The following is a 15,113-nucleotide window of genomic DNA, read 5'->3' on the forward strand; positions in this document are numbered from 1 at the left end:
AAAATTCAAACTAATTAGGTATTGAATTAAACTTGATAAAGAAATGATAGAGAAGGAAAACTTTAAACATGAATAAGATCATAAATCATATGATGATGACATATTGCAAATGATTAACTTATGCTTAAATAGTGATAAAGTTTATTGTTAATCAATATTCTATCAAAGTTTTGAACAAATTAGGTATTGAATTTTATGTCATACATAAACATATCTAATTTAATGTCATAAATGCACATATCTAATTTAATGTCATAAATGAACAAACATATAATATAAAATTATAACCAATAATGTCATGTACATTAACAAACACATAATATATTATGATAACAAATAATGTCGTATATGAATAAACATATCATATATTAACCAATAATGTCATTAAGTCAAATAATGTCATACATCAAACAAATGTCATACATCAAATATAGAATGTCATATACATCAAATGTGTATCGAATATGTCCATCGATGCCTATATATATACATGTCTGGATCAACTATATCTTTTCCTTCCCATGAGGTAAAGGAAACAAATCTCTCAATGTCTTTTGTCATCGTGTGGAGGGAGATGGTGAAGATGATGACGTCCTCCTGACATGCTCGTTCATCCTCTTGTTGAGGCTCTTCTCCAACTTGAGCTGATACAAACAAAGTAGATATGAATCAATATTTATTATATATTGAAATCAATATATGTACACAAAAAATCAATTATTTTCTTCCTGCCATCAAATAGTCACTCTATAAGTCCACCTCAAAGGCTTGTGGACGATTATGCATGATGAGACCCTACAATAATTTAATATATATAATCACTTATAAATAACATTAGAAAATTTGAGACTAACTATTATAAACAACTAAAATGAAGAAAATTATTTCATACCTCAGTCAATGGCTGTGAGCTAGCCATAGTTGCGGCCACTCCATGATCAACAGACTATCGAAGATGATGAGGTGTTTCTGACATCATGAGCTGCATGTCATACAATACACATTACATGTAACATGAAACATAAAATAAATATAATCAAATGAATTAAATTAACATGAAACAATTGTACTTGTATGAAGCTCATATGATCTCTATGCTCCGAGGCTATAGTAAAGGTTGAGGGTCCTGTGGAGAATTGATGCACATGCATAATTTCTTTTGTCAATCCTTAATATGATTATATATATACATACATATATATATATACATATATATATATATATATATATATATATATATATATATATGTATATATATATATATGTATATATATATATATATATATGTATATATATATATATGTATGTATGTATGTATGTATGTATGTATGTATGTATGTATGTATTAAAATGATTAAATTGATACATACCTCTAGACTTGTGGAGGGGACAAAAAATGGGCCTAGAGGATTGCTGCTAGCCCCATCAACACTCTGACCCTAAATTTTGAACAATATCAATAGATGCTAATTAATTAATCATTCACCATACATATGATATGTCATCAGATTAGTAAATTATAATTGTAATTTACCTGTGTGTCAATGCCAAATGTGTCATTCAGGAACTCATCAGTGACAAGCCCATCATCCTCACCATCTCTAGTATGAGTGCCAAATGTGCATAGGGATTCACATGGAGTGCACATGTGACCATGATGCATAGAAGGCTCCCCCTCAACTAATGGACTCATGGAATGGATGAGGGTCTATGTCAAAGCATTAATGGTCCCTAGAGTGTTGGCCTCTACATGTTCCTTCACAACTAAAAGAATAATCACATGCTTGCATTGTAGCTTGACCATAGGCGCCCTAACTACATTAGGGTCACGACATGCTCCTGACCTCTCAAATGATGACCCCCCACCTCTACCTTGGGAGTCTAATATATCAAAATAATTGGGGATCTCCCTAAGGACAAACTCACAATATAATTTCTTCAAAAATACATGGGGACCTCGTGATTGTTTCCATGAGGGGCATCAAAAACCATCCACCATCTATCCCAAAAATTATTTCTAATAGCATTGTGTATGCACCAATGGATGGGAAATCATTTAGCACCCTCTCTAATAGTATTTTTCTCACTGGGTTTTCTAAATAATGCACATATACTACCTTTTGGTATTTCTTTTTATTTTACATCTTCATATGACAATTTAATTGCATAAAATATTTTTTCTTCATCCCTCTTAAACCTCCAAATATCTAATTGACCACTAATTGAGGCTATTTGGGTCTGAATGGATTTGGGGGATGATGCCAATTGAGCCCTTATTGGATTGGTTTGACCAGATTCTTTCAACCGAGCAAAGAGACCTTCTAATTCAATTTTGCCTCTCTATATTTCATTTATTATATTTTCTTGTGTGTCTGGTAGAGGTCTTGCAATTGGTTTGGATTGTGGAATTTGTTTTTCTTCTTGAGGAGGGTTTTTCGTTTTGAGGTTGTTAAGGGTTTTGAGGTTCTTGTGGATTTTCCGGTTGATTATGGACATTTCTTGATTAAAAATGAATTGAAATCCAAATAAATAAACAAATCTAAATGAAAACCGTAAAAAACCTACAAAACAATATGAAAAACATATCAAACAATGCAAAGTTAAGTTTAGATCACATGCGGCGTCGACATGGGTGCACTTGTGAACTTGAATTTTGTTGGTGAGGAGGCATATTGCCAATGGATGGTGCAAAAATGTTGAAACTCCAACCCGCATACACACTGCTCTATAGGAAAAGGGCAAAAACATTGATGGAAATGATGGGCTATGGGTGTGCAACCCATCATATATAAATTTTTTATTTTGCTAATAGCGTGTACACACTATTGAAAATAGAGAAAAAAAAAGTTGGCACCTTTTTGGCACCATAACTCGGTGCATATGCCCATTACAAAATATTGACACTTAATGACTACAAAATGATACATTCAATTTACGATACAAATGAAATATGAAACAATGAGGTCTGCATCTTTCATTAGACTCAACCTTGGTTTTCACAAATGATACCTAGGGTCTAGTTCTGGTTCTCTATTAGATTTTCTAGCTAATAATCCTACACACTTCACTTCACACATCAGTAGGTTGAGAAAAATCACATACATATATTCAAAACTTATCTATATAATCACATAAATTAAAACATCAATCTTTCATTTAAATAACCCTTTCTCATTTTTCCACACATTTAATCACCAGTAATTACATAATCAATATAACATAACTCATTCATTAATTCAAATTGAACTACTAGAAGAATCATTGTTAGGCATGCATATATTTAAACATCATAAATATTGTCAATAGGGCATACTAAACTATCAGAATTTATATAACCTAATCATTAAGGTACATCATCATTATAAGGTGAAACACCTCATGTTATTGTTAGCAAAAATTAATGTTTAAATAGTCAAGATGATGTAGTAGTTCTCGAATCACAGAGTATTTAAAACATAAACATATCAACTAATCTCAATTTTCATTAGGACATCTAAAACATAAAACATTACTTCATATCCATTCCAATTTCCTATAATAGATTTAACAGAGAACTTCATATTTAATAAGTACATGCAAGGAGGGACCTTACATCCTCCCCCACTAGCCTTGGACTTCCTCCTAGAAGTCACACAACTAAAACGTGTATCCCAAGATAGAGCTTGTCTGGGCTTATTCCAAAATTTACTCCTATATAAAGAATGATTACTAATTCACATAAATACTCAGGGATGATAACCTAATTGCTTGATTACCATCACTAAAAGTGAAGTTCAATCCATAACTCTAACATGGCTATGTTTTCTAGCATCAAAAACTTCTTAAAACATATAAGTCACATATAAGGAACTTTTTAATCTAGCATAAAATACTTATAGGTTCTCCAATAATAATCACATAAGGTGTTCCAAATTCTACATACTTACTCATTGGGGTAACTATTGTATGAGACTCCCTCAAATAGGGTTTCATATTAAGCAACTTGGCTCTTTATTCATGGTTAATCACTTTTCCTTTAGGCCCCATGTGGTTATAGGAATTGGGTGGTGTAAGAATTTAGCTTAGGCTAAAATTCACCCAAGAACTAAAGAACTCAATACAAACACATAGTAGACCAAAATAGAAATATTATGATCAGAATGATGATATTCATTCAATATGCTAGCTTAATAGTACACTAGGAGTGCCTATATATAAAGGCCTCAAGAGAGCTTCTAGAATGCATAGAAGTCGGCATCGTGATAAGTCATACAACCATGCACATGTCCATTAGATATGGATTATCCTCCATTAAGAACAGAATTAAGTACGATAATGTTAGGATAAGCCTACAATGGTGTAGCACACAAATTAGTGGTGTAGACAACATGTGCTAAATGAGGAGTGTGGATAACTATGTTTTCATCATGACAACTCAGTTAATAATGCATACTCTTGTATTGTAGACACCATGTGCATAATTAGAGATGTGTAAATATGTTGTCATCATGAAAACTTAGTGAATGATGCATACTCCTATGTTGTAGACACCATGTGCATAATTAGAGTTGTGTAACTCAATGAGAGTACACAAACTCCTAAGTGTCTCACATAAATAAATAATAAAATAATGCATTAACCTAAGTAAACTTAAGTAAGTGTAAATAGTAACATACTTATTTATACCAACACCCCCCCTGCTTAAGTGAAAATTAGGGGAATGCCCTTAAGCTTACAAAATCTAGGATGGTATGCAAGATGGGTCCCAACTACTATGCCATGTTAGGTACCCATGTACATAATGATATGAAAATCTCTCATAAAGTGGGGAAAGAGCGAAAACCTCATGGGAAAAACCCTCCCCCAAAAAGAGAGATAAAGGGATGCATGGATGGATGAAGTAATCAAGACCCCCTCATTATGACATACATCCAATATATACATAAGAGAATGATGAGAAGAGGAAGAGAGATAGGATAGGCTCCCCCCCCCCAAAGAAGAATGTTGAACAATGACTTCTCTAATGAAGAATTTGATCCAAGACTAGAGAATGGTGTTCCTCCCCTTAGGAAGAAACAATGCCAAGGGTACAAATGAGACACTTTTGCTGTGTGTGGAAAGAATCCCATGGATAAGTGATATCTCTAAAACTTGCTCAACTAACTGAAGAACATATCCCAAAGAACTGTTTGTCTATGCAACTGATGAAGAACCCTACTACAACTGCTGATCATAAGTATCCATAATCACTTTAATCTATAAGGATTGATCATGTCAAGAATGAACAAGAGAGTCCAATGGAGCTATCATGACAACTGAAGAAGGTACTTTTGCACCAAGGAGAAGAGGTAGATGATCAATAATGTCCCCCAAATTTGTCATTGAACCAATATCTGGAAGATTGGATGTACCCTACTATTTTGGATCTATCATTGTGGTAATGTATGCATGTGGATTAAACTAATAAAGTGACCTCTCACTGTAACTATTTATAGAACCCATGTCTAAATCTATTGAAGCACTATTGTTGGTGTCACTATTAGTTTCCACACTGTATGTTGTGCAAAGAGGAGTAGAGGACAAGCTTGGTGAACTTTCCTCAAAGTATACATCCTTCTCCACAAAAATTTGATGTGTCTCAGGATCTAGAAGTCTATATGCCTTCACACTGTCTTCATAACCAATGAAAGTACAAGGTTGAGGTGACTATGCCTTGCATCCCTTGGAAGATCTGTTTGCCCATGCAAGACAATCGAAGACTCTGAAGTGTGTCACAATAGGTTTTTTGCAACACCATGCCTCAAAAGGAGTTATGCCATCTATGGTGGGATGAGGAGAATAATTAAGAATGTGAGTGGCACTAGAGATTGCTTCAACTTCTAAGGATAGATCTAGAGATTTGGCTTGAATAATGCAACTTGCCATAGACTTAAGAGTTTGGATCCTCAAAGCTAGAACATCTGTCTTATGTGGATTGAATGTTGATGGACTTTGAAGATCAATGCCCTCATGTCTGCAAAATTCCATAAGTCTTCTATTCACATACATACTTTCATGGTCCATTCAAAGTACTTTGATGGCCTTTCTAGATTTTTGTTCTACATGAGTCTTGAAGTCTAGAAACTTGTCCAAAACTTCATTCTTACTATGCAAAAAATAGACCCAAGTGAACTTGAAAAGTCATCAACAAAGGTAAGTATATAGTGACCCTAGCTAAATGCAAAAGAACCTGCTAATACCATGCGGACCATCTGAAGAACACCTGGTGCTCTTGAAGACTTTCCTCTCTATAACTTCCCCTCTAGATGCATATCCACAAAATCTATTGAAGATTCACCCTTAGATAAGTCAATTTGAGGTAGACCTTTGACCATCCTATATATGCAAAGTTGTTGAAGATAGTGGTAGTCAAGATGCCCATACCGCTCATGCCATAATTGCATGTTTGAATTTGATTGTGTTAACAAGGCCTTTGAAGGAGACTTGGGAAAAAAATGAGAGAAAGAGTACAACCTTTTGTTATAATTCACTTTCCCCACTACAACCAAGGAATCATCTTTGAGACTATGCATCTTTATTGAGTTTGGAAGGAATTCAACTCTATGTCCATCTCCAAGCTGAGAGATTTGGTATATTGATAGGAGATTTAAACTTAGGTTTGGAACATAGAGAACATCTTGAAACTCTCCATTTTCTATTTTTTCATTTCCTTTTCCTTCAACTTATATTTTAGTATCATCTCCCATGAAGATGTATAGTACCTTGGACTACTTCATTGAAATAAAATCCTCTTTTGAAGAACCCATTTGATATGAGGCACCTAAGTCAAATATCCATTCCTTTTAAGAGTTTGCATTTGCCATGAATGCTTTCCCTTTGCCCTTTGAATCTAAAGAAGACCCTTTCTCCTTGTAAGCATTAGGCAATGGAACATTATGTTTCTTCATGATGTTGGTCAATTCATCAATCTTTTTGAGATAACACTCATGCTCTTCATGAATCAATTTCTTGCAATAAGCACACTTCTTCCTCTCCTTATTGTTGTCCCCCTTCTTGTTGGAATTTAAGAACTTGCCTTGCTGATTGGATTGTGGTGTTGTCTTTTCTACATCCTCAGATTTGTTCTTCCATTTCTTCTTACCATTTCCTTTATTTGAATACTATCTAGATAAATTTTGAGAACTCTCATTGTTGGCCACCAATGCTTTGGACTGAGGTGATTTGAGAATCCCCATTGATTTCAACTTCTTTTCTTCATCATCCAATAGTTTAGCATATTCATCAAAAGTGACTTTCTTGTAGGTAGACCCTAAGGTAGTCTTTGAGGTGTTAAAATAAGATATAAATGTGGAATACTCTAATGGAAGCTTGTTATGAATCAGATAGATCAGTCTGTCATCTTTGATAGAACTCCCACAATTAGTAAGCTTTGTCCTCAGTTCATTCACCTTGATGATGATATCATGTATGGAGTCATATGACTTAGGATCTAAGGAAACAAGCTCATCTTCAATTTTAAACACATCCTCTTTAGAAACTTTACCATAAAGGTTTTCAAGGGTATCCCAAGCTTCCTTGGATGAAGAACACTTCTTGATTTGATACATGATCTTATCATCTACCCCCAAACATATATCATGTAGGGCTTTCCTATCCATTGCTATCCAAGCTGAATTATCACTATTTGAAACTTTATCACCTGTTGGTTTAGGAGGAGTACCATCTACATATTGTGAAACTCCATTATGCATTAAGTGATACCACATTTTGATTGACCATGTAGCATAGTTATGAGAAGTTAATTTAGGAAACTTAAAGTTTCCCATAATGTAGAAAATGAAAGAAAAGTAAAGAAAAGAGAGAACACAACAACAAGAACACCCCCCCTTTTCACTAAATCAAGAAACCCCCCAAAAAGAGATGCTTTGGGAACTTTATCATTAGTGTGATCACAATGGGCCACTTGCCAATTTTGGCCTTTGTGGACTTTTGATTTTTCTTGTTACAACCTCTATATGGATTAAAAATTTAGAACTTTACAATGTGCTACAATTCTGAAGCAATACAAGGCAAAGAAAGGCCCTATTGCTGAAATTGAAGATTTTATCCATAAAATACTACAATCTAATAGTAGATTTGGAAAGTAGATGAAAAATAATGCACTTTCAAAAAAAATGGAACCTATTTTTGACTCTAGATGTGCCCGTACATAGCATTTGATGTTGCAAAATGTAGGATTATGTAGGTATAGTCACCAAAAAATGAAATTTTTAAACAATTCATTCACCCAAACTAGAAACTAGCTACAACATTGAAAAATTTAAAAAAATCTACCCAATTTCAAAAAAAATTGTACCTAAATTGGATTCTTGATGTCCAAGTTATGGCCTCCCGAAGTGAGACTGCAAAAACTAAAATCAATTTGGAGAGGGGTTGCATCAGTGAAACATGGGGTTAAATTTGATAGTCATACTACGATCATAGTAGTTCTAAATTGACCTATTTTCACATCTATAAGGGCATCAATTTTAAGCTACAAATTGATGATGTCAACCAAAATTGGACCTATGATGATGTTACTGATGATGTCAGCTGTATAAAATTTTTACAAATTGTACAAATTTTTTTGACATGTTTGGCTAGCATGGGCATATAGATCTATTTCACTATCATGCTGACTAGGATGATTAGCTAGAAGATGATGTGTCTGCCACATAGGTAGCTAAATTGTAAAGGTTCACAATGTGTCTTTGACGACTAGACTGGGGTGGGGTTTGTGTCCAGCCACGTGTCTTAGCACGGTGCCACGTCGACAAATGAAATTTTTTGGCATGGCTATGATGGATTGCGTCATGTGTCCAAATGCTGGGACCTGCATAGACACTGATGCAGAGATGGTGATCCAAGAAACTCCATGTGGTAGACATATGATGTAGTGGGTGGGAAACTACGGATTTCAAAAGAACATTGCTAGAATTGTGCATCTAGTGATGGTTTTCATTCATTAGACATTGGTGCTCACTACCAAAAACTTCACATGTAGATCATCGTCAGAATACTTTCTGCTACCAGGTTTTTCCTAAGAAAGCACTAAATTTTTGTGGATTAGTCCCACATTGCATTTGGGGTGGGATTTGGTGTTGTTTAAAAGAAACTTGCCCACAAGTTTAAATAAAGTGATCAAGGCCACCAGTAGGGTATAGGGGACATGTCGGAAGTTGTGGTGATTGAAATTTTTTCTAAGGGCTCAGTTATTGCTTGGAATGTGTAGTGTACAACTTGTGGGTTGATTGCAAAGATGCCTACAATATTAATAAAACCCTATAATAATAAAATATATTTGCCAAAAATGCAGAGCCGAGCCAGGGTATCACTACCCGATTCAGCCAAAAAAAAATTTCTCCCTGTGCTAATCTAAAAAATAATTTTGAAAATATGCTAATTCAAAAAATAATTCCAAAAATAAAATTGCAGAGATCAAATCTAAAAACACAATTAATCAGATCAATAAAATGACCATACTCAAACTGCAAATCGGAGCCTCTGGGTTCTGATTTGCAAAAAGAATTTGCCTCACAATCAACTTTCACTAAATATAGGAAAATTTATAGTCGATCTTCACTAAAATTAAAACTCCAGATGCAACAGTGCGATCAAATTTGCCTCTAGACACTCCCAAGTTCTATAGATCCTCTAAATTTAAGTTGATGTGTTGAAGCATGAATGGTCTCAAATGGCTATGTGTAGAGAAACTTCCCTCAGAGCTCTAATACCATGTAAGAATTTGGCTTAGGCTAGAATTCACCCAAGAAATAAAGAACTCAACACAAGTGCATAGTAGACCAAACTAGAGAGAGTACGATCAGAATGATGGTATTCATTCAATATGCCAACTTAAGAGTACACTAGGAGTGCCTATATATAAAGGCCTCAAGAGAGCTTCTAGAATGCATAGAAGTCAGCATCATGATAATTCATACAACGAGGCACATGTCCACTAGATATTGATTGTCCTCAATTAAGCACATAATTAAGTGTGATGATATGAGGATAACCCTACAATGGTGTAGCATGCAAATTAGTGGTGTAGACAACATGTGCTAAATGAGTGCTAATAACTATGTTGTCATCATGACAACTTAGTGAATGATGCATACTCCTATGTTGTAGACACCATGTGCATAATTAGAGTTGCATAACTCAATGAGAGTACACAAACTCCTAAGTGTATCACCTAAATAAATAATACAAAATAATTAAATAATGTATTAACCTAAGTTAACTTAAGTAAGTGTAAATAGTAAAATACTTATTTACACCAACAAGTGGGAATCGAAAAATCTAAATACCTACATTTGCCAATTTGACGTTTATTTTGAAAATACAAATTTGGAATTAGAATTCATTTATCCTAATTTGACCCCAAAATGAGCATAGTGAAATTCCTAAAAGGAAATGGAATAATAATAGCTTATTCTTATTCCAGTTTTTAATAAACCCAATTTGATGGATTGTCAGGTCTGTGACTGTGTCATTTAATTGTATTTTGTCATTCAAATGCATTTTTTGACTATTTTCTCTATTCATCATAAGATATCAACTAGGTCAACATTATTTAACATTTAATTTGTGCTTTTTTTAAATGAAAAAAAATACTAATATCAGATTTGATATCTTTTCTAAACTTTCATAAAATTATCTTTACAAATAAATATTGTGTTTAGTCTTATAATAAAAATTATGTTGAAAGATTATTTAAATATCATATTAATGATCTTGACTTATTTTCATTTTTAATATTCTTTAATTTTTTTTAAATAAAATAATTTTAGTTTTAATCTTATACTCAATAAAATAATTTGATTGAATTTACAATTAAATTTATAATATACAATATAATATGTCCTTTGAATTTCAATTAATTTCAAAGGTTGTGGTATATCTTTCAGTTATAAAGTCAATTTAAAAAATAAAATAAAGGATAATTAAAAATAATTTAGCTTATTTAAAATATTACCAAATTAAAATAATAATTTAAGTATTAAAATTTGAAAAAAAAACTTATTCCAATTCCTATTTCAATTGTTGCAACCAAAAATAAAATATGCATATTTTGAATGCTCTTCTAGGTCAAGCAAATAGGTCCAAATGATACTCCATAACATATTTTAGGAATGCATGAATACATGAAGATCTCTTATTCTAGCATAGATTAATACCGCATTCAGCAATTGTAGCAACCAAATGGGCCCTTAGAGTTTCCATGACATACTGATTCCTTAATAGGACACTAAACAAGTCAATCACTATGCATGCACCTTTTTCATCAAGAAGTCCATTTGGTTAACTCATAATCATAACTAGATTTATGTTGGGGTGCAATCCATTACTCAAAAAAAAAATAGTGCACAAATACCACTAGTCCTATTCTCAAAGTCTTAGGAGAGAGTGGGGCACAAATACTCTCACTAATAACCTCATACCCTAAAGCTATACATCCACTTGATTGATAGTATGTCACTTTGCCTATAAAATCCACAAGAAAGTGCCTCAAAATTTAAATTCAACATCAAGGATGAAACATCCAATGTAATACATCATATCATTCTAAACTTATACTCAATTGTAAGAACTTGATTAATGTATGTTTGGTGTTTTGATACATATGCTATGAATGATTAATGTGGTTATTATTCTTGAAAAGTTTGTAATTAGAGCAGTTAAAGTAGAAAGAATGATACTTATTTGTAAATTAATTTCATATGCAAATGATTCTGAAGAAATGATGTTGGAATATGATATTTGATCTAATGGGTTGATCTATGGTTAATTCAGGGATATGTATTAATGTTTATAGTCTTATATTTATATGTTTGAGTTACTAATGTTAAATTTGAATTTGTGCAGTGGATGATTATGAAGGCCTAATCTAATGATTATGAAGAACTAAGAGAAAACTATGTGAACTCTTATACAACAATCAAAGTTGACCTCAATGCAAACTTTTTGTAAAATCTGATATGAACTAAAGTTGGACTTTAGAGCGGTTAAAATGGATCCTAGAGTGCATTTTGGGTTAAAATAACCCAACCCACTTATACAACCTAGGTTTGGAGGTTATTTAAGGGTCAAATCATGGTTAAAACTTAAATTATGACACCTCAAAAGGGCCCCACTTCAAATGTGATGAAAATGAATAGTGGGAAACAATGGGTTACGATGCATTGATAAGAGAGCCATGTGCCTTGACTTAAAGGGGGGAAGACTTTGGAGGATGGACCATTCACCATTGTTGGAGATGAAAAGGGGAAGTTATATGAAGAATAGGAGAATGGAGAAGGGGAGAGATGATGGTAGAACTAGTATGAGGAGAAGAAGATCAAGAGGGAACTTGAGAGAGAGATGAGTCTTTCTATCCCTTTTCTTGTTGTAATATTTATTTTAGACTTGGATTCATGTAAGTTTGAAATGTGTAACAAGTGTAATTTAAAATATTGTTCTTGTATTAGGAGCTCACTCATATGATAACATCTATGATCCTTAGATGCAGTGAGTTGTTGCTTAGGGGTATGGCTAGGGCACAAGAGGCCTCATGATGCCATTAATTGGTAGGGTAGAAAACGAGCATTGTTTGAGTATTTGAAGTTTTCTTTATTGTATCTTGCAAAGAAATGTTAATGAAACTTATAAAAGCTAAGCCTTGTTATTTGATTCAAGATTGTGTATATGACTCTATGCAAAGAGAATTTTGTGATCTTACATTTGTGATGTATGAAAGGTTTCCTATTTGAATACTATATATATATATATATATATATATATATATATGTAGTAATTTTGTGTCTTATTAAGATTTATATTTGAAAGACTTCAAATGGAAATCTAAATCTAATGCTCTTTGGAGTTGAAATAAATTAGTTAATCAAAGTTCCATTTCCTTATAGTGCAGATCTAAAATTTGTAGTACAAAATAGTTATCTAAATCATGTCTGCCTCTAAAAGAATCTATGTTTTTTTTTTGGTAAGAAATGTTGGCATGACCTAGGATTGAAAATAGTTATCTAAATAATATTTTCCTTTAAAATAATCTATATTTTTTTTAGTAAGAACATATGGGCCCACCACACTAGTTTTGTTAATGTTAAGATTGGGAAGGAAAGGTCTTGTATAGATGATAGCGAATGCTTAATGCTAGGAGTTGATTTTGAGGTCTTAATCGACTTAATTAATAATTATTTGTTTAGTTATATTAAGTTATGAATTTTGAAAAAAAAAAATTAGAAATCAATTTAAGATCTTCAAAACCCTAAATGCTTCTTGAATTTGTAACCAATTCGTGTTAAGTAATCCTATAGCACTATAACTTAATTTTTTGAACTAGTATAGTATGTTTCAATACCAACTCTCCATCTTTACAAAATGTAAATTGAAAAATCAATAGTAGCATTATAATAATTACTTAATAGACATAATTTTATAAATGTTTAGATATCAATCCTTATAACATCGTTAATGGTTCCTTAGTAAGAGGTAAATTTTGCAAGAGATTGGTTAAAATTTATTGTAATAAAAGTTTTTTAAAAAATTATCTTAGTTAGTTGTAATGTTATATTTGGAAGATAAAACTTTGAGATACTTTAGGAAAATATAAAGGACTGTTATCTTAAACAAGTAGCTAGTAATGGGATGGTTAATCTACATCAAAGATTAGAGACCTCTAAATATTTTTAAGGAGTAATGTAATTTGTATATGAATTTGAAATAATCCACATTTTCTTGAGGTTAAACATATAAAGGGAAGATGATTTAATTAGATTCTTTTGGAAAAAGGAAAATGAACTTGATATGATTGAAGAAAAAGTGTTGACTAAGTATTAGACTAAACTATAGAGACTATAGTAAATCATCACCATAGGATAAATAATTAGAATTTTGATGGATATTGTTTAAAATTGCTAAGTACTATTGATGTTCTTTTCTAGGTATGAGATTAAAAGGAAAAGTAGAGGAATAAAACATAACACAATATTTTAAGGGATATGAACACTTTCAGAAAAAATTGTGACAAACATTGTTAGGACTCCTGAAAACTCTACATATTTTGTACTTAATAAGTGAATTCTCTATGGCTACCATTTTTTTTTTTTTTTGTTAAGTGAAAATGCTTATAATACACCTTAGAAATAGTTCAAAACATAAATTGTGAGTTGCAAGTACCTAATGGGTGTTCCTTATGATGTATGTTTTAGGAAAATCACACTTTTGTGCTTTTGGATATAAAACTGTATTATTAATGAGAAGTGCTTTTGAGCTTGTGAGATTATTGTGGGTTAAGGAGTAAAATATTTGCTTGGATACTGAAAAGGCTAAAAGATCCTTTAAGAAGTAAAAATGTAAGTATGTAGTAATGATCATGATCTAACATGTTCTTATATTAATAAAACTTTAATGTTGTGAGAATATATTACGTGGCTATAGATAGTGTCTGATATCCTCATCTAGGGAGCATTAGATGAGCATTGTGGTTCATGCTAATATTATATGTGGTTATGTAGATGCAAGCTTAAGGTTTCATGAAGCAATAAAATATGTAATACTTTTCTTTAATAGGTGTCAGTAATCCATGTGAAGCTATGAATCATGTTGCCTTGTATTTCCTCGTCCATGTGATTAAACCAGTGTTGCCACTTGTGTTAAAGTGTTGTATAAAACTAGTAATTGTCATGTGTGCCCATGAGGAAATAAAAATAAATCTTCTTGGAATTTTTTTGTACATAAGTATGTGGAATTCATACCTTGTATATGTTTCTTTCTTGTATGTAACCCTACTAAGTACCACCTGAAAGGACAATATTATTATCAATTCCCATAGTTTTAAATAAAATACCAGTGCTCAAAATGAAATTTCTCAAATAGATTTGTGTACATTTCTCTATGAGATCCAACATGTGGAGGGATGATTTCCCATGTTGTGATAGATACCATTCTCACACATGTTCTAACGTGATGCAATGGGTAACAATGTCATCTTGTTGATGGTAGTGAACCGAGCTCGAGAATAGGATGCCACATACATAGTTACGTGAAGGTGCTCTTATTTTTATATGTTTTAGTTTCCCACTTGATGCAGAGCA

The sequence above is a fragment of the Cupressus sempervirens genome, chromosome 9 (assembly GCF_028749045.1).
Source record: "Cupressus sempervirens isolate cs-2001-9-10 chromosome 9, ASM2874904v1, whole genome shotgun sequence".
NCBI classification, from domain to species: Eukaryota; Viridiplantae; Streptophyta; class Pinopsida; order Cupressales; family Cupressaceae; genus Cupressus; species Cupressus sempervirens.